We start from the raw sequence: 21011 nt of genomic DNA, 5'->3' as shown, positions 1-21011 counted from the left end.
ATCCCATGTTCAGAGGCATCTGTCTGCACAATGAACTGCTTGGAGTAATCTGGAGCTTTTAGAACTGGTGCTGTGCACATTGCTTGTTTCAGGGTGTCAAAGGCCTGTTGGCATTCTACAGTCCAGTTTACCTTCTTGGGCATTTTCTTGGAGGTGAGTTCTGTGAGGGCTGTCACAATGGATCCATATCCCTTCACAAACCTCCTGTAATACCCAGTCAAGCCAAGGAATGCCCTGACTTGAGTCTGGGTTTTTGGAGCTGCCCAGTCCAGAATAGTCTGGATCTTGGGCTGGAGTGGCTGAACTTGGCCTCCACCTACAAGGTGTCCCAAGTAAACCACAGTTCCCTGCCCTATCTGGCATTTGGATGCCTTGATAGAGAGGCCTGCTGATTGCAGAGCCTTCAAAACCTTCTTCAGGTGGACCAGGTGATCCTGCCAGTTGGAGCTAAAGACAGCAATATCGTCAAGATAATCTGCACTAAAGGACTCCAAGCCAGCAAGGACTTGATTCACCAACCTTTGGAAGGTGGCAGGGGCATTCTTTAAACCAAAGGGCATAACAGTGTACTGATAATGCCCATCAGGTGTGGAGAATGCTGTCTTTTCTTTTGCTCCAGGTGCCATTTTGATTTGCCAGTACCCTGCTGTTAAGTCAAAGGTACTTAAGAATTTGGCAGCACCTAATTTGTCTATCAGTTCATCAGCTCTAGGAATGGGATGGGCATCTGTCTTGGTGACAGAATTAAGTCCTCTGTAGTCCACACAAAACCTCATCTCTCTCTTTCCATCTTTGGTGTGAGGTTTGGGGACTAAGACCACTGGGCTAGCCCAGGGGCTGTTAGAGTGCTCAATTACTCCCAATTCCAGCATCTTGTGGACTTCCACCTTGATGCTTTCCTTAACTTGATCAGACTGTCTGAATATTTTGTTTTTGACAGGCATGCTGTCTCCTGTGTCCACATCATGGGTACACAGGTGTGTCTGACCAGGGGTTAGGGAAAAGAGCTCAGCAAACTGTTGCAGGACCTTCCTGCAGTCAGATTACTGTTGGCCAGAGAGAGTGTCTGAATAGATCACTCCATCTACTGAACCACCTTTAGGGTTTGATGATAGAAGATCAGGGAGAGGTTCACTCTCAGCTTCCTGATCCTCATCTGTTACCATCAACAGATTCACATCAGCCCTGTCATGGAAGAGCTTAAGGCGGTTCACATGGATCACCCTCTTGGGGCTCCTGCTAGTGCCCAGGTCCACCAGGTAGGAGACCTGACTCTTCCTCTCTAGCACTGGGTAAGGGCCACTCCATCTGTCCTGGAGTGCCCTGGGAGCCACAGGCTCCAAAACCCAGACTTTCTGCCCTGGTTGAAATTCAACCATTGCAGCCTTTTGGTCATACCAAAACGTCTGGAGCTGTTGGCTGGCCTCAAGGTTTTTGCTTGCCTTTTCCATGTACTCTGCCATCCTTGAGCGAAGGCCAAGTACATAGTCCACTATGTCTTGTTTAGGCTCATGAAGAGGTCTCTCCCAGCCTTCTTTTACAAGAGCTAGTGGTCCTCTTACAGGGTGGCCAAACAGAAGTTCAAAGGGTGAGAACCCTACTCCCTTCTGAGGCACCTCTCTGTAAGCGAAAAGCAGACATGGCAAGAGGACATCCCATCTCCTTTTGAGTTTTTCTGGGAGCCCCATGATCATGCCCTTTAATGTCTTGTTGAATCTCTCAACAAGGCCATTAGTTTGTGGATGATAGAGTGTAGTGAATTTATAAGTCACTCCACACTCATTCCACATGTGTTTCAGGTATGCTGACATGAAGTTGGTACCTCTGTCAGACACCACCTCCTTAGGGAAGCCCACTCTGGTAAAGATACCAATGAGGGCCTTGGCTACTGCAGGGGCAGTAGTCGACCTAAGGGGAATAGCTTCAGGATACCTAGTAGCATGATCCACTACTACTAGGATGTACATATTTCCTGAGGCTGTGGGAGGATCAAGTGGACCCACTATGTCCACACCCACTCTTTCAAAGGGGACCCCCACCACTGGAAGTGGAATGAGGGGGGCCTTTGGATGTCCACCTGTCTTACCACTGGCTTGACAGATGGTACAGGAGACATAAAACTCCTTAACTTTCTGGGACATGTTGGGCCAGTAGAAGTGGTTGACTAGTCTCTCCCACGTCTTGGTTTGTCCCAAATGCCCAGCAAGGGGAATATCATGGGCTAAGGTCAGAATGAACTCTCTGAACTCCTGAGGCACTACCACTCTCCTAGTGGCACCAGGTTTGGGATCTCTGGCCTCAGTGTACAGGAGCCCATCTTCCCAATAGACCCTATGTGTTCCAGTTTTCTTGCCATTGGACTCTTCAGCAGCTTGCTGTCTAAGGCCTTCAAGAGAGGGACAGGTTTCTTGCCCCTTACACAACTGCTCCCTTGAGGGTCCCCCTGGGCCTAAGAGCTCAACCTGATAAGGTTCTAACTCCATAGGCTCAGTTCCCTCAGAGGGCAGAACTTCTTCCTGACAAGAGAGGTTCTCTTTTTGTTGTTGTGTTGCAGCTGGTTTCCCAGCTGACTTTCCTTTTCTCTTGGTAGGCTGGGCCCTTTTTCCAGACTCCAGCTCTAATTTTTCACCCTGAGCCTTGCACTGTGCCCTTGTCTTGACACACACCAGTTCAGGGATACCCAGCATGGCTGCATGGGTTTTCAGTTCTACCTCAGCCCATGCTGAGGACTCCAGGTCATTTCCAAGAAAACAGTCTACTGGGATATTCGAGGAGACCACCACCTGTTTCAGGCCATTGACCCCTCCCCACTCTTAAGTTACCATAGCCATGGGATGTACTTTAGTCTGATTGTCAGTGTTGGTGACTGGATAAGTTTGTCCAGCCAGGTATTGACCGGGGAAACCAGTTTCTCTGTCACCATGGTGACACTGGCACCTGTATCACTCAGGCCTTCTACACTTGTCCCATTAATTAAGAGCTGCTGCCTGTATTTTTGCATGTTAGGAGGCCAGGCAGCCAGTGTGGCTAAATCCACCCCACCCTCAGAGACTAATGTAGCTTCAGTGTGACACCTGATTTGCTCTGGGCACACTGTTGATCCCACTTGGAGACTGGCCATTCCAGTGTTAGCTGGAGTGGAGTTAGAAGTGGTACTTTTCTTGGGACAGGCCTTGTCTCCAGTTTGGTGTCCAGGCTGATTACAGCTACGACATCAGGCCTTTTTGGGATCAAAGTTTTTACCCTTGTAGCCAAAATTGTTTTGTGAAGAGGCTCTGGGCCCACCCTCCTGTGCAGGTTTTTGGGGGCCTGGAGAAGACTCTACTATTTTTGTTTTTGGATGTCTCAACACTCTTCCCCTGGGGAGGCTTTGTGACCGCTTTCTTTTGGTCACCCCCCTGTGGAAGTCTTGGTCACCCTAGTCTTGACCCAATGGTCCGCCTTCTTTCCCAATTCTTGGGGAGAAATTGGTCCTAGGTCTACCAGATGCTGATGCAGTTTATCATTGAAACAATTACTTAATAGGTGTTCTTTCACAAATAAATTGTACAGCCCATCATAATTACTTACACCACTGCCTTGAATCCAACCATCCAGTGTTTTTACTGAGTAGTCTACAAAATCAACCCAGGTCTGGCTCGAGGATTTTTGAGCTCCCCTGAATCTAATCCTATACTCCTCAGTGGAGAATCCAAAGCCCTCAATCAGGGTTCCCTTCATGAGGTCATAGGATTCTGCATCTTTTTCAGAGAGTGTGAGGAGTCTATCCCTACACTTTCCAGTGAACATTTCCCAAAGGAGAGCACCCCAGTGAGATTTGTTCACTTTTCTGGTTACACAAGCCCTCTCAAAAGCTGTCAACCATTTGGTGATGTCATCACCATCTTCATATTTAGTTACAATCCCTTTAGGGATTTTCAACATGTCAGGAGAATCTCTGACCCTAGTTATGTTGCTGCCACCATTGATGGGTCCTAGGACCATCTCTTGTCTTTCCCTTTCTATGGCTAGGATCTGTCTTTCCAAAGACAATCTTTTGGCCATCCTGGCTAACAGGAGGTCATCTTCACTGAGGCTATCCTCAGTGGTTCCAGTGGTGCTGGCCCCTCCTGTGAGGGAAGCAGCATCTCTGACTATTATGTTTGGAGTCAGGGATTGAGAGTCCCTGATCTCCCTAATTAGGACTGGAAGGGGGGAATTCTCCTCCAAGTCACTATCATCCTCTGGGTTGTCATCCTCAGAGGGGTTGGCCTTTTCAAACTCTGCCAAAAGCTCCTGGAGCTGTATTTTGGAAGGTCTGGGGCCCATTGTTATTTTCTTTATTTTACAGAGTGACCTTAACTCCCTCATCTTAAGATGGAGGTAAGGGGTGATGTTGAGTTCAATCACATTCACATCTGTACTAGACATTATGGTGGTCATTACGACCCTGGCGGATTACTTCCGCCAGGGCCGCGGGACGCGGTGGCACCGCCGACAGGCCGGCGGTGCCTCGCGGGGCATTCTGACCGCGGCGGCTTAGCCGCGGTCAGAGAAGGGAAACCGGCGGTCTCCCGCCGGTTTCCCGCTGCCCCCAAGGAATCCTCCAAGCCGGCGCAGTTTGCTGCGCCGGCTTGGGGATTCCGACTCCCCCTCCCGCCATCCAGTTCCTGGCGGTTCTCCCGCCGGGAACCGGATGGCGGGAGGGGGAGTCGCGGGGCCCCTGGGGGCCCCTGCAGTGCCCATGCCAACGGCATGGGCACTGCAGGGGCCCCCGTAAGAGGGCCCCAAAATGTATTTCACTGTCTGCCTTGCAGACAGTGAAATACGCGACGGGTGCAACAGCACCCGTCGCACCTTCCCACTCCGCCGGCTCTATTACGAGCCGGCATCCTCGTGGGAAGGGAGTTTTTCCCTGGGCTGGCGGGCGGTCTTTTGGAGACCGCCCGCCAGCCCAGGGAAAAACTCATAATACCCTCCGCGGTCTTCTGACCGCGGAGCAGTATTATGGAGGGCGGAATTCTGGCGGGCGGCCTCCGCCGCCCGCCGGAATCGTAATCAGGCCCTATGTTTCTAAAAGTTGGAATACTTTTTAAGAATCTAAAACTAGTTCTAGGTTCTAATTCAAACTTTCACAAAACTTTTAAACTCTAAAAGAAATGCTAACAGGGACTAACACAAGGCCCTAGCAGGACTTTAAAAAATTTAGAAAAATAGCTCAAATTGCAAAAATCAATTTCTAATGACAATCTTTGGAATTTGTTGTGTGATCAGGTATTGGCTGAGTAGTCCAGCAAATGCAAAGTCTTGTACCCCACCGCTGATCCACCAATGTAGGAAGTTGGCTCTGTATGCACTATTTCAAAGTAAGGAATAGTATGCACAGAGTCCAAGGGTTCCCCTTAGAGGTAAGATAGTGGCAAAAAGAGATAATACTAATGCTCTATTGTGTGGTCGAGCAGTAGGCTTATCAAAGGAGTAGTGTTAAGCATTTGTTGTACATACACACAGGCAATAAATGAGGAACACACACTCAGAGACAATTCCAGACCAATAGGTTTTGTTATAGAAAAATATATTTTCTTAGTTTATTTTAAGAACCACAGGTTCAAATTCTACATGTAATATCTCATTTGAAAGGTATTGCAGGTAAGTACTTTAGGAACTTTGAATAATCACAATAGCATATATACTTTTTACATAAAACACATATAGCTATTTCAAAAGTGGACACAGTGCAATTTTCACAGTTCCTGGGGGAAGTAAAGTAATGTTAGTTCTTGCAGGTAAGTAAACCACCTACGGGGTTCAAATTGGGGTCCAAGGTAGCCCACCGTTGGGGGTTCAGAGCAACCCCAAAGTCACCACACCAGCAGCTCAGGGCCGGTCAGGTGCAGAGTTCAAAGTGGTGCCCAAAACGCATAGGCTCCAATGGAGGTAAGGGGGTGCCCCGGTTCCAGTCTGCCAGCAGGTAAGTACCCGCGTCTTCGGAGGGCAGACCAGGGGGTTTTTATAGGGCACCGGTGGGGACACAAGTCCACACAGAAAGTACACCCTCAGCAGCGTGGGGGCGGCCGCGTGCAGTGTGCAAACAAGCGTCGGGTTCTCAATAGGATTCAATGGGAGACCAAGGGGTCTCTTCAGCGGTGCAGGCAGGCAAGGGGGGGGCTCCTCGGGGTAGCCACCACCTGGGCAAGGGAGAGGGCCTCCTGAGGGTCACTCCTGCACTGAAGTTCCGATCCTTCAGGTGCTGGGGGCTGCGGGTGCAGGGTCTTTTCCAGCCGTCGGGATTTTAGTCAGGCAGTCGCGGTCAGGGGGAGCCTCGGGATTCCCTCTGCAGGCGTCGCTGTGGGGGCTCAGGGGGGACAACTTTGGTTACTCACAGTCTCGGAGTCGCCGGTGGGTCCTCCCTGAGGTGTTGGTTCTCCACCAGTCGAGTCGGGGTCGCCGGGTGCAGTGTTGCAAGTCTCACGCTTCTTGCGGGGATTGCAGGTGTCTTTAAATCTGCTCCTCTGGATACAAAGTTGCAGTCTTTGTTGAACAAGGCCGCTGTTCTCTGGAGTTTCTTGGTCTCTTGGAAGCAGGGCAGTCCTCTGAGGATTCAGAGGTCGCTGGTCCCAAGGAAAGCGTCGCTGGAGCAGTTTTCTTCTGAAGGCAGGAGAAAGGCCGGTAGGACTGGGGCCAAAGCAGTTGGTGTCTTCTTTCTTCTTCTGCAGGGGTTTTCAGCTCAGCAGTCCTCTTCTTCTGTAAGTTGCAGGAATCTAAATTCTTAGGTTCAGGGAAGCCCTTAAATACTAAATTTAAGGGCGTGTTTAGGTCTGGGGGGTTAGTAGCCAATGGCTACTAGCCCTGAGGGTGGGTACACCCTCTTTGTGCCTCCTCCCAAGGGGAGGGGGTCACATTCCTATCCCTATTGGGGGAATCCTCCATCTGCAAGATGGAGGATTTCTAAAAGTTAGAGTCACTTCAGCTCAGGACACCTTAGAGGCTGTCCTGACTGGCCAGTGACTCCTCCTTGTTATTCTCATTATCCCCTCCAGCCTTGCCGCCAAAAGTGGGGCCGTGGCCGGAGGGGGCGGGCAACTCCACTAGCTGGAGTGCCCTGCGGTGCTGGAACAAAGGGGGTGAGCCTTTGAGGCTCACCGCCAGGTGTTACAGCTCCTGTCTGGGGGAGGTGATAGCATCTCCACCCAGTGCAGGCTTTGTTACTGGCCACAGAGTGACAAAGGCACTCTCCCCATGTGGCCAGCAACATGTCTCGAGTGTGGCAGGCTGCTAAAACCAGTCAGCCTACACGGGTAGTTGGTTAAGGTTTCAGGGGGCACCTCTAAGGTGCCCTCTGGGGTGTATTTCACAATAAAATGTACACTGGCATCAGTGTGCATTTATTGTGCTGAGAAGTTTGATACCAAACTTCCCAGTTTTCAGTGTAGCCATTATGGTGCTGTGGAGTTCGTGTTTGACAGACTCCCAGACCATATACTCTTATGGCTACCCTGCACTTACAATGTCTAAGGTTTGGCTTAGACACTGTAGGGGCACAGTGCTCATGCACTGGTGCCCTCACCTATGGTATAGTGCACCCTGCCTTAGGGCTGTAAGGCCTGCTAGAGGGGTGACTTATCTATACTGCATAGGCAGTGTGAGGTTGGCATGGCACCCTGAGGGGAGTGCCATGTCGACTTACTCGTTTTGTCCTCAACAGCACACACAAGCTGGCAAGCAGTGTGTCTGTGCTGAGTGAGGGGTCCCCAGGGTGCCATAAGATATGCTGCAGCCCTTAGAGACCTTACCTGGCATCAGGGCCCTTGGTACCAGGGGTACCAGTTACAAGGGACTTACCTGGATGCCAGGGTGCCAATTGTGTAAAACAAAAGTACAGGTTAGGGAAAGAACACTGGTACTGGGGCCTGGTTAGCAGGCCTCAGCACAGTTTCAATTCAAAACATAGCATCAGCAAAGGCAAAAAGTCAGGGGGTAACCATGCCAAGGAGGCATTTCCTTACAGTGGGCGATTGCCTTTTTCACCTTGTCCAGAGATAACTCTGATCCTTTCAGTTTTTATCAAGCCATGAAGTCACTTGAAGCTTCGGGTTCAGCAAAGATTTTAGTAAAAGGAGTCTCCCAAGCCCTGCTAGAAACATGACAGCTAATCGGGGGCAGTGCCTGGCTTTGGTGCTTCATATCCTTCATGGTCTCCCAAAACAGCTTGCTATTCTTTTTTGTCACTTCTAAGGCCAAAGAGTCCCATTGGGATTTAAGCACTACCGTCTTTCTTCTTTTGACTGCCTGCTTGTAGGCATTGCGCCAAGAGGCCCTCTCAATATGGTCTCTCGGATTGAGTGTCAATGCCACACGCAATTGACCTCTGTACATTCATGATCAAACTACCTGGATAAAGTAGCTGCCAAATGTGGAGGGTGCAATAACATTGCCCTTATATTCCCACAAAGCTTAGTGAAAGTGTGAACAACCTCACGATCAACAGCGTTCTCAGATGGACAAACCTCTTTAGGGTTCTCTAAAAGTATATCCTGGAAAAGTCGCCCAGGGTCCGCCACCCTTCAGACAAGGTTCAGGCCATCAGTGGATGGCTGAATGGTTCTGGTTCTACACTACTGTTTAAAATTAGGCCTGGGAGATAATATTAGGGCCACTTTGATCAGGTTATGGTCCCCGAAGTCGGAAAGAACAACCCTACCATACAACAATAAATCGTCTAAGTTTGATGATATAAAAAAATAATCAATTACAGAAGAGGAGCCACAACCCCTGATAGTTGGTAGCAGGGGCACGTCAAGAGGAGCCACATCCATCACACTGGGATGCCAAATAACCCATCATCTCTGCCCTGAGTGTCTGCACCACCCATGATATATATAGGATCATTACCAATTACTGTTAGACCATCCATTGGCTTAATATAAGTGCTGAGTTTGGCGTAAAAGTCTCCGGCTAGACAATAACCTGCCAATTTCCCTTTAGTACTGACCCTACTTTGCAGGGATGTGATTAATTTTAATAGACTTATAATATGTTTTTCGGGATGTTGCTAAAATCATTATTATAAAATTGATTAAATACAAAGTCACTCCCCTCTTATATTTGGCGACCTGAATGTTCCCGTGTTTAGTTTCAATTTCTTTTGAACACCCCCAAGCATAAAGGTTCTTCCATAATGCCAAACCACGCACTGCTCATCCTGATTGGGAAGGGGTGGCTGAAATGCTATAACACTCAAACCCATCAATTAACAAATCTTGTTTTGCCCAGGTTTCGTGAAATAAGAGTGCATTGTATTTTCTTATGAAGGTCACCCATTCTGGTACTATGCTCTTGGACTGAAGGCCTGCTTCATTCCAGCTTAATACCCTTAATATTGCATTGCTGGGGAACAGATATTTCTGGGAAACTGAAGAAGTATTGTGGTGAACGTGCAACTAAATCCGGTGTAACTATTGTGCTAATAGCAGCACAGCCCACCTGTCCGTCCAGATCATCGATGTTACCCAAGACAGAAAACCTGTTGTGAGATACTAGTTGTGGGCAAGGCAAATGACTCTTGTTACTACCCCATTGATCTTCTAGCATTTCTGATTTATAAAAGTACCCTAGAGGGAGAGCACAGATCCCCGTGTCTTTACAGTCCCAAACATTTGCTGAGTTCTTTACATTTTTTTTTATACAAGAAGGCCTTCTAAAATTCACAACACTACAACCTCCCGCTGTACCCTTTTTTGAACGACCCACCCACCCAACTCTATACACCATTAATCTCTCATTTATGTAATTTAAGTTAAAATACTTGTGTTTAGTAAGCCAATCTACACACTTATTATGCAATTCCCACCATGTTTCAGTTTGAGTCCCTAAAGAGGAGGAGCCCAGCCAACACCACAACATATGGGAACGAGGCAGGTGGCATAATTTGCAGAGTTTATGCACAAAATTGTTTCTAGCACAAAAGGGTCAAAAAAGGGTCAAAAGTTATTAAAAACGATACCACCCTTTTTGCTGTGCAGTTGCAGGCCTTTTGTCACACGGAGGAAGGTCACCTTCCTGTTGGTAGTTACTGCATTTAATTGCTAAACTGATATACTTGACCATACAGTGTTAAGCGTAAACATGAGAAAATAATGAATTATTACTGCTTCAAAATGTGCCGCAGTAGGCCACATAATTTGACCTTTTGCTGCATAATTTAGCAATGCTTGCCACATAATTTATTCCTCCCTTACCTCATAATTTCAGTGGCCCTGACCATACTTTACAAACTAGTGAAATGCAAAATAAAATGTTAATGACTTTCTGCCTTTTTTGTTGAGTGTTAAACAGCCCAGTGGATAAGAAAGAGACAGCCTTTCAAATACAAATAGGAACATCTCACTTCTAATGGGCTAATGTTAACACTCTTTGGGGGAATAAAAAACGGCGCGCTAAAAGGATAATGCTTCCCTGAACAATAAAACCGGCCGAAACATTATGATAGGAAACAAATACTGGTGCCCATTTTCCCGAGTGCCTGACTTTAATCCTGCCTTTAAATGGTGCAGCATGTGCTGCAGTTGCTGCGACATGAGGGCTGCCAGCGCTCTTTAATAAACACTTTAGTACCCATTACTTTTAAATTGCACAGTTGTAGTGCTGTGAGATCATAAAAAAGAAGGTGCTTGCACAGAGAAAAAACATGTAAGTACCTCCTGTGGGATGGAACTTCAATTAGAGAGAATACTTTTCAATGAAGATTTTGCTGTGAAGGCCTAGTTATAAAGAGAATAAAACTGCAAGACCTGTGGACGTTACAGACCCAAATAACATATGTCAAAGTGTGATCTTAGCATGAGTTCAAACAGGAGCAGACAACAGCCTCTGTTGGTTATGTAAATCTGGAAGCCATCCTTATCTGACTTGACATTGGCGTTCTCCAGCCTCTAGGGTGCTGATGTGCCAAAGTCAGGACACTGGATTTTTCAACAGCGTCGCACACTCCATTCATTTATTGTAGCTATAGACGTGACAGGCCTGATACTCACACCTTGTCTAGGCACCCGTTACCTTCATGCTAAGTAGTTCTGTTTTTTTTCTTCTAAATACTTTTTTCACAAGTAGTCAATGCACATCTCAATCATGCCTGCCTATCACCTATTGAGAAAAGCTTTTCTCTCCACTTGCCCAACTGAGTGCAGGGTTATCTTCTTGTAGTTTTTATTCCTTTGTTGTGCTGTACTTACTCAGACTGATTTAATGTAAGGCTTGGCCTACTATTGCTATTCTGAGCCTTGAACAGTTGTGATAAAAAGTCCCCTCCTTGACTCTCCAGAGCATGCAACCCTAACCTACATTGCTTCCCCTCTTGTAAAGTCAGGCCCATATTTATAGGAAAATGACGGAGCGTGACGCTGCGCCAAAATTGGCAGCGCCACGGTCCATCATTTTCATAATGCAGGGATGTGCAGTATTTAATTGAATACGGCGCACCCCTGTTTTGTCCCCTGCACTGGCGCAAAATTTAGCTGCAACCGCAGGCATCCTGGTACCAGTGTGCAAGGATGTCTGCATTATGGAGTGTGGTTGTTTATGTGCTGGAAAGTGTCCCTTCCTGCACATAAACAATCACTAATGGCAATTTGTCACTTTTGTGTGTACTGCAGAATGCAGTACACACAGAAGTGCCAAAACGTCATTTTCAAATGATTGTTTATGTGCAGGAAGGTACATCTTCCTGCACATAAAAAATCATTCCGGGCATTTTGCTCTTTCTGTGCGTGCTGCAGAATGCAGCACACATAGAAAAAGCAAAAAACGAGGAGGAATAAAAGTATTCCTCCTCATTGCGCCTTGCTAATGCTACCCCTTGGGTGGTGTCAAATTTTGTCGCTGCCTCAGGTTTACGAAAACGTGTAAATCTGAGGCAGCGTAAAAATGCAATAGGTGTTGCTGTGGCATGCCATAGCGACACCCGCTGCCCGGCCCTTCCACGCAAAGGGCTGCGTTTGAAGGGGTCGTATTTACAAGGTGGCATTAAGCCACAAAAAGTGGCTTACCGCCACCTTGTAAATACGGCGCAGGGCATAGATCCACAGGAGTGTCACAAAAGGTGACATTCTGGTGGTGCTAGGGGCTCATAAATATGCCCCTCAGATTTTTACATTTTTCTCGCAGTGGGCACAACTATTGTATGTGCACTAAGAAGTCTCCAAAAGTGCCCCCGCTTTGATAGAGTGCCATTACTACTCAGGCTTTGCACGAATGACAGTGGTGGCAACACCCAATTTTCAACAAAAGGACAGACCTTTTTGCTTGCCTTCTTCTGTCATTGTCCTTTACCTTTGGTCTTTCACTTCTATCTGTGTGAATGAAACACACACTGTATGGCACAGTGTATGAAATTGGATTATTATTTACGGTGGGTGAGCACTCCACTCAAGGAATAATCACAGGCCTTGTCAGAGTGCACTTCAAAGTCACTGTTTGAACCTGAGCTCAGACACAGAATAATTGAGGGTGGCTGTTTAATGGGGTCGCAGTGTCTCACCGGTAATCTTGCATAAGTTTCATGGAGAGGGTGATATATTGCGCAGCAGTCAACTGCTTCAAAATAAGCTCAGGGTTCTGTTTACATTCGACCGTACCAGAGAGCGAGCGCCTGGAAAGCAGTTTTAATCCAGTTATTGGTCCTGAAGAAGGTGGGATAAAGATTAAGAAGCCACTAAAATACTGCATTGACCCAATAACCTTTTTGGTACTTTGATTGTATACAGTTGTTTTGTATCCTATTTTTAGACTAAGGTGGTCATTACAACCCTGGCGGACGGTGTTAAAGCTGCGGTAATACCGCAAACAGGCCGATGGAAAAAAAGGGAATTATGACCGTGGCGGAAACCGCCAACATAGACAGCCACTTTAACACTCCGACCGCCACGGCGGTATAGACAAGCAGCGCGGTGGTCATCGCCAACAGACAGGCGGGAGACAAAGTACCGCCCACAGTATCACAACCCGCCAATCCACCACCTTTTCCGGGGCGGATTCACCGTGGATAAAAACACGGCGAAAACAGCTTTTGCAATGGGAAAACGCTCACCTGAACACACTCCACGAGGAAGGAGGCCACCATGGAGCCCGACTTACAAATACTCCCTGCGCTTGTCTTTCTGCTCCTCTACGATCACCATCTACATAGGCGCCGAAGACAATGGTGAGTACTGCACCTATGACATAGGGGAGGGGAGAGCAAAAGTCAGGGGGACACACACGCAACACCCCCACCCCCAACCCCACCCTCACCCACTACAACACACACCCCAATGCATGTCCAAACAGCACAGTAACAACCCCAACCCCCCCGGAAGAATGCAAAGACAAAAGGAAATCAGTTCAAACTTAGTAATGTATCAAAATACAGCAAGCTAATATATACAGATATATATATACACATTCCAGAATTGATACATTACGATTAGTAGTGCAGGTATGCACATATCAATGTCCGTGCACCACTGGGCCCAAAATGCCTGGGCGAGGCCCACACTAGATACCTGTCCACAAACGGAGAGAACACTGCAGGGGCATCAGATAGAAATACAACAGGCACCTCAGGGGGAAGGAAAGGGGGGGCACCTCAGCCAGATTACAGCACCACGCCAGATCCACGACGGGGCTCCATGCCCATTGATGTATCCTGGGGAGTGCAAAGCCACAGTCTCTCAAGTCTCTACAGTGGGTGGGTTGCCCACTGTACCATCCTGGGGAATGTAAAGCCACAGTCTCTCAAGTCTCTACAGTGGGTGGGTTGCCCACTGTACCATCCTGGGGAGTGCAAAGCCACAGTCTCTCAAGTCTCTACAGTGGGTGGCTTGCCCACTGTACCATCCTGGGGAGTGCAAAGCCACAGTCTCAAGTGGATAACAGTCTCCACTGGTTCTGAAGGGGGAGTGGTGCCCAGACTGCATCAGGTTCCCCGTGACAGTTCCTGTTCCGTCACTGTCCCAGCTGCACATGGGCTAACGATGCTTGATTTGGCGGTCTTTTCCCTGTACAGCGGTGCTTTGCCATGTCGGTCTTTTCCCTGTTCAGCGGTGCTTGACTTTGCAGTTTCTGACCTGTTCAGCGGTGCTTTGCCCTGTTCAGCGGTCTTCACCATGGCGGTCTTTTCCCTGTTCAGCGGTGCTTTGCCATGGCGGTCTGTGCCCTGTTCAGCGGTGCTTGTCTTTGCAGTTTCTGAGCTGTTCAGCGGTCTTCACCATGGCGGTCTTTTCCCTGTTCAGCGGTGCTTTGCCATGGTGGTCTGTGCCCTGTTCAGCGGTGCTTGACTTTGCAGTTTCTGACCTGTTCAGCGGTGCTTTACTTTGCAGTTTCTGACAGGTGCATTGGTGTGTGGCATGACGGTCCCTCATTGCACAGCGGGGCTGTGGCTGCCGGGGCCCTCCATGGCACTGACACTGGCGGTGCTCTCCGGACCAGTGACGATTGTGCTGCCCTCCTGGGCACTGACTCTGGCGGTGGTCTCTAGACCAGTGACGATTGTGCTGCCCTCCTGGGCACTGACTCTGGCGGTGGTCTCCGGACCAGTGACGATTGTGCTGCCCTCCTGGGCACTGACTCTGGCGGTGGTCTCCAGACCAGTGACGATTGTGCTGCCCTCCTGGGCAATGACTCTGGCGGTGGTCTCCGGACCAGTGACGGCAGTGCTGCCCTCCTGGGCACTGACTCTGGCGGTGGTCTCCGGACCAGTGACGATTGTGCTGCCCTCCTGGGCACCGACTCTGGCGGTGGTCTCCGGACCAGTGACGACAGTGCTGGTGGTGGCGTCGCGGCCGCCGGGGAGGATGGCGCCCTTGTCTGCCATGCTGCTCTTCCCAGACTGTGCAGACTTCTTCTGGCCCTTCACCACCTTTGGAGGAGTCACAGCTGTCTCGGCACTCCCCCTGGGACCCTTGTGAGCAGTTTTGCCGCCAGGAGGCTTCACCCTGTCCCTTCGGCCACTTTCCAACTTTAGGTGCTTTACAGGGGGTGGACTGGCAGTGCTTTGGCTCCGTGTCACACTGGCTGCCCTGGTGGCCGGTGCACTCCACACACCTTGAACACGCACCACTGGTACTGGACGTTTTTTGGCTGAGGTGCTACTACGGGACCTATGAATTGGAGGGGTGGGGGTGGTGGCAAAGAGGTCAACGTTGCTGGGGAAGAGTTGCTGATGAAGACTGGGATGGGTAGCTGGAGGGGGTCTGGGAGTAGAGGAATAGGAGGTGGTTGTAGGAGGTGTAACTTTAGGTGATTTGGGTGCAGGTGCAGGTACTGGAGGCTGTTGTGAGGTGGATGGATGTTGGGTGTGTGGGTGCCCGCGTTTGTGTACTTTGGGAGGGGGCGTCACAGACACACTGGGAGTGGACACAGGGGACGTGTAAATGGTAGTGGGGGTGGTGAGTGCAGGTGAGCGGGGTGTGGTGCTGGGTGTTCTGGTGCGAGTCCTAGTGCTTGTAGATGTAGTGCATGCAGGTGAGAGTGTAGATGACACTGGCAGGGAGAAGGGAGACGACGACGAGGGGGACACAGTGGAGGCAGTGGATGTTGTGTCTGTATGTGGGTGATGGTTGTTTGAGTGCCTGTGGGTTGTGTGGTGCTTATGTTTGCCTGAGCTACTTTTGTGTGTTGAGGTGTATGCATGCTTGTCTGATGGTGTGCTTGGGATAGGCTGGGGTACAGGGGACTGGGTCTGGGTGGAGGGAGTTGGAGGGGGGAGGCTAGACACAGGGACAATGGCTGCCATCAGTGCTGAGGCCAGAGATTGCAGAGTTCGATTAAGGGCAGCCTGACCAGAATGAATGCCCTCCAGGAATGCATTACCCTGTTGCAACTCCCTTTCTACACCCTGGATGGCATTCACAATGGTACACTGCCCAACAGTGAGTGACCTGAGGAGGTCAATGGCCTCCTCACTGAGGCAGCAGGGGTGACAGGGGCAGGGGCTGAGGTGCCTGGGGCGAAGGTGATGCCCACACTCCTGGGTGAGAGGGCACGGAGCGAAGGCTGAGGGGCTGCTGGGAGGGCGGTGCTGGTAGGGGGGGCGGCTGTACCTGTAGAAGTGGGGGGCACAGATGGTGCCGCCACCACAAGGGAGCTCCCATCGGCGGACGAGTCCGTGTCGCTGTTTGGTGATCTGGTGACTGACGTGTAGCTCCCCTCGCCCTCCATCCCACTGGTGTATTCAGAGTCTGTGGTGTGGCCGTCCATGGCCATGTGGGATGCAGCTCCCTCGTGCTCCGGTGCCACTGTACCTCTGCCTGATGATGCTGACGCACACAAGAACAGGGAGAGCACAAAAAGGGGGGGGGGAACGACAGAAGAAAAACAGGTTGAGTGCATGGCTTACTGCTGCCGTTGGCGGACAATACAGACACAGCAGCCCCCTGCACTACGCCGTGCTCTTGGCCTCTACAGATGCAATTCCTGGGATCTGCCCTACATGGCTATGGTGGTCATCTGCACACATACATGACACAGGGTCATGTATACCTGTACTTGGCACTCTACGGAGGTGGGGTGGAGTGCCACATGGCCTGCATTACGGAGGGGCCTAGCCTACGGAACTCGCCCTGGCCTAGGGAAACCCACAGCCCTCCTCCCCCACCCAGACCCCTCCACTGCACGCAAAGTCCGCAGAATGAGAGTGTACTCACCCCCTTGTGTCTGCTGTGATGCCCTCAAGCACCCATCCAACTCAGGGTAGGCCACCGCCAGGATCCGGAACATCAGGGGGGTCATGGTTCGACAGGCACTCCTCCCATGTTGGGAGGCCATCCCCAGCTGAGCCTCCGCCGTCTTCTTGCTCCAGCGGCGAATGTCCTCCTATCTTTTCCGCCAGTGGGTGCCCCGTCTCTGGTGGACCCCCAGGGTCCGGACGTCCTTGGCGATGGCACAGCAAATGTCCTTCTTCTGGTGGGCGCTGACCTACATGACATGTACAGGGGAAGAAGAGAAGTCATTAACAACAGCACCGTCGAAGTGGGTGGCCCCCATCCCTAACCTTGCCATGTGGCACATGCATTCACACTCCTTCATGTTCCCTGACCTCTGCCCCCTTCCTACTGACATCCAGCCCTCTCCACCCAGGCATAGCCCATACAACCTGCTCCCTGTGTACTTACCTGTTGGTCTGGAGGACCGTAGAGTAGCGTGTACTGGGGAGGACCCCGTCCACGAGCTTCTCCAACTCCTGAGCAGTGAAGGCAGGGGCCCTTTCCCCAGACGCAGCAGCCATTGTCCCTTCCAGACCGAGGTCACAGCAGCACTTGTAGTGTAGGTCCTCTCCTGTCGTAGATCAGGTATTGAGTGATTTAACAGATAGAAAATGGCGGTCACGTCCGCGGCGGTGCGTCTCATCACCGCCAGCGCACTTCATCATTGGCTCCTGGGACCCATAGGGTCCAATGTTAACCAATGCAGCATTGCGCCGCGGTCTACGACCGCCTACCGCGACGGTGTACAACGCCAGCGCAGATACCTCACATCCCATTGTCCCAGTTTAGAGGTCAGGCAGCCGCCATTTCAGGGGCCCACATGGCTTCATTTACTACTGCGTCACACATACCTAGGCCTACACTCAACACACATACAGGAAGAGTTTTGTATTTGGTGTCGTGTTCTGTGTAGCTGTGGGTACATACCTAGGAATTTGTTGACTCTGTGGTCGCTGTTGTCCTTCCTAGGCACCGTCAGCTGGGACATGTGAGGAGATGGCGGAATCCTCGGGTGTACCGACCACTGGTGGACCTGTTGACAATGGAGGAGCGACATTTAATCATCACCTACAGGTTTGACCGTGCCACTATCCAGGAACTGTGTACCCAGTTGGAGCCAGACCTGATCTCACCAATCCGCCATCCCACTGGAATCCCCCTCAAGTGCAGGTGCTATCAGTGCTCCATTTCCTTGTAAGTGGGTCTTTTCAGACAACAGTGGCCATGGCATCAGGGATGTCCCAGCCTATGTTTTCCAAAGTATTGTCCAGAGTGTTGTCTGCCCTGCTTAAACACGTAAGGAGCTACATCGTTTTCCCTCAGGTGGAGGACTCGGCTACAGTTAAAGGTGACTTCTATGCCCTGGGACATATCCTCAACATCATAGGTGCTATTGATGGGACCCATGTAGCTCTGGTTCCCCCCTCCCCCCCCCCCCCCCACGGGAGTGAACAGGTGTACAGGAACCGGAAGAGTTCTCATTCCATGAATGTACAGATGGTATTTTTGGCAGACCAGTACATCTCCCAGGTAAACGCTATGTTCCCTGGCTCAGTGAATGACGCCTACATCCTGCGGAATAGCAGTATCCCGTATGTGATGGGTCAACTCCAGAGGCACCGGGTGTGGCTATTAGGGGACTCTGGTTACCCCAACCTGTCATGGCTATTGACTTCAGTGAGGAATCCCAGGACCAGATCAGAGGAACGCTACAATGAGGCCCATGGGCGGACTAGGAGGGTGATCAAACGCACCTTCGGCCTCCTGAAGGCCAGGTTCCGGTGCCTCCATATGACAGGTGGTTCTCTATTCTACTCACCAAAGAAGGTGTGCCAGATCATCATCGCCTGCTCGATGCTTCACAATCTTGCTTTGCGACACCAGGTGCCTTTTCTGCAGGAGGATGGTCCAGATGGCGGTGTTGTGGCAGCTGTGGAGCCTGTGGACAGTGATGAGGAGGAAGCTGAGGAAGAAGACATAGACTACAGGGAGTCAGTCATACAGCAATCTTTCCAGTGACACACAGGTGAGAATTTTTTTTTTCACTATTACATTCACTTTCACACTTCTACCTCTATCCTGTCTGTCATTTAGTAGCAGTATTTGGTAACTGAGTTGTACCTTTCCATTACGGTTTCACAGGTGTGGTTACCAACGTGTGTCATCTGCTTGCATCCTTCATGGACTTGTGATGTGTGACATAGGTATGTTGGCATTACAATAGAAAACGCATTTTGACACTGTCATTGATAATACAAATTTACCAAATCACAGACTGACTCCAGATTGTTTTGTGCTTCAAGGGTGTTTATTTAAGTGGAGGGGGGTTGTAAAATGGTGATGTGGGATGGTGGAGGAATGTCCGTGGCAGAGTCCAGTCTATTCGTCTCACAGGTGCTTTGCCCATATGGGCATAGGAAGTGGAGCTGAGCAGTTCCAATCTGGACAGGGTAACAAAGTGGGACAGTGGGAGGACAATCAGGGTGGTCTCATTTCCTGGCGGGGGTCTTGCCATCTTGCTCTGTCCTGTTCCTGGATCTCAAGGACCACTTGCGGGGTGGTTCTCCGTCTACAGGGGGTGGGGTGGGGTGTTGGTGTGGTGGTCCTGTGGTGGGGCGTCCTGTCCACTAGCGCCGGCGGAGGTGGTGGGCAGTTCATCGTCCATGCTGTGTCAGGGGCCTCTTGGAGTGCCACGGTGTCCCTCATGGTCTTTTGTATGTCCTTCAGCACCCCTACGATGGTGCCCAGGGTGGAGCTGATGGTTCTGAGCTCCTCCCTGAACCCCAAATACTGCTCCTCCTGCATGCGCTGGGTCTCCTGAAACTTGGCCAGGACCGTCACCATCGTCTCCTGGGAGTGATGGTATGCTCCCATGATGGAGGAGAGGGCCTCGTGGTTCCCTTAGCCTGTCCGCCCCCTGTCGCACAGCAGCCCTCCCAGTTCCCCTGTGTTCCTGTGCCTCCGTCCCCTGTACCATGTGCCCACTACCACTGCCCCCAGGTCCCTGTTGTTGTTGGGGTGGTGGGTTATCCTGGGTTCCATGTAGTGGTGGACGCACAGCTGATTGACGTGTCCTGGGTACGGAGGGATGGGCCCGCTGGGTGGGTGCTGTGCTGGTGTTACCAGAGGGTGGAAGGTCAGTGTTGGGCTGTGCGAGGGGAACCGACTGTCCCGAGGCCCACGATGGTCCGGGCTGGTCATCTGGATCCAGTTGGCCAGAGCTGCTGTCATCACTGTGGGCCTCTTCTGTGGGTGGAGTGGAGATGTCTGGATCCTCCTGTGTGGTGACATTCCGTAGTGTTCCTGCAGGGGTATAAGAGCATGATTATTGCATGTGTGTGTGTCATGGTGTGCAATGGGTTGGTGTGCGTGTACCCCAGTGCAAGCATTCCTTTGTGGGGGTTTGTGTCATGATGGTTAGGGGGTTGTTATGGGTATGTGCAGTGAGCAGGCTTTAGTGATGGGTGACCATGCTTAGTTTTGTCATGCAGGGCTTGGTGTTGGGATGGGTGGTTTGTGTTATTAGTACATTAGTGAGGAGTTGGAGTGATAGGGGAGGGGGTGAGGGTGGGGGTCTGTGATAGCATGCAGGTAGGGTGGGGGAAATGATAGTTAAGATTTGACTTACCAGTGTCCATTCCTCCACCGACTCCTCCAAGGCCCTCTGGATGCATGATGGTCAAGACTTGCTCCTCTCATGTTAGTTGTGGGGGAGGAGATGGGGGTCCGCCGCCAGTCCGCTGTACCGCAATGTTGTGCCTGGAGACCACAGAATGCACCTTCCCCCGTAGGTCGTTTCACCTCTTCCTGATGTCCTCCCGATTTCTTGGATGCAGTCCCACAGCGTTGACCCTGTCCACGATTCTGCGCCATAGCTCCATTTTCCTGGCTATGGAGGTGTGCTGCACCTGTGAGCCAAATAGCTGTGGCTGTACCTGGGGGATTTCCTCCACCATGACCCTGAGCTCCTCCACGTAAAAACCTGGGGTGTCTTTGGCGTGACATGGGGTGATGTGGGTGATGTGTGGGGTGGTGTATGTTTTGATGTGTGTGGTGCTGTGTAGTGGTGTGTGGTGTTTTGTGCGTGGACTGTTGTATGGGTGAAGGTGTTGTGTGCCTCTGTGTGGTGGGGTTCTCAATTGCTGTGCTCTGTCTCTCGGCTTCCTCAAAATTTCTGGTTGTAGGGGTTTGTGGGTGATGTGGGTGTTTGTTTTATATTGTGTTGGGTGTGTGGGAGTGGTGTTTGTATGTGTATCAGGTGTGTGTATTTAGAATTGTCCAATGTGGCAGTGT

This window comes from Pleurodeles waltl, chromosome 4_2 (genome assembly GCF_031143425.1).
Source record: "Pleurodeles waltl isolate 20211129_DDA chromosome 4_2, aPleWal1.hap1.20221129, whole genome shotgun sequence".
NCBI lineage: Eukaryota > Metazoa > Chordata > Amphibia > Caudata > Salamandridae > Pleurodeles > Pleurodeles waltl.
Note: the sequence above shows the minus strand (reverse complement) of the source record.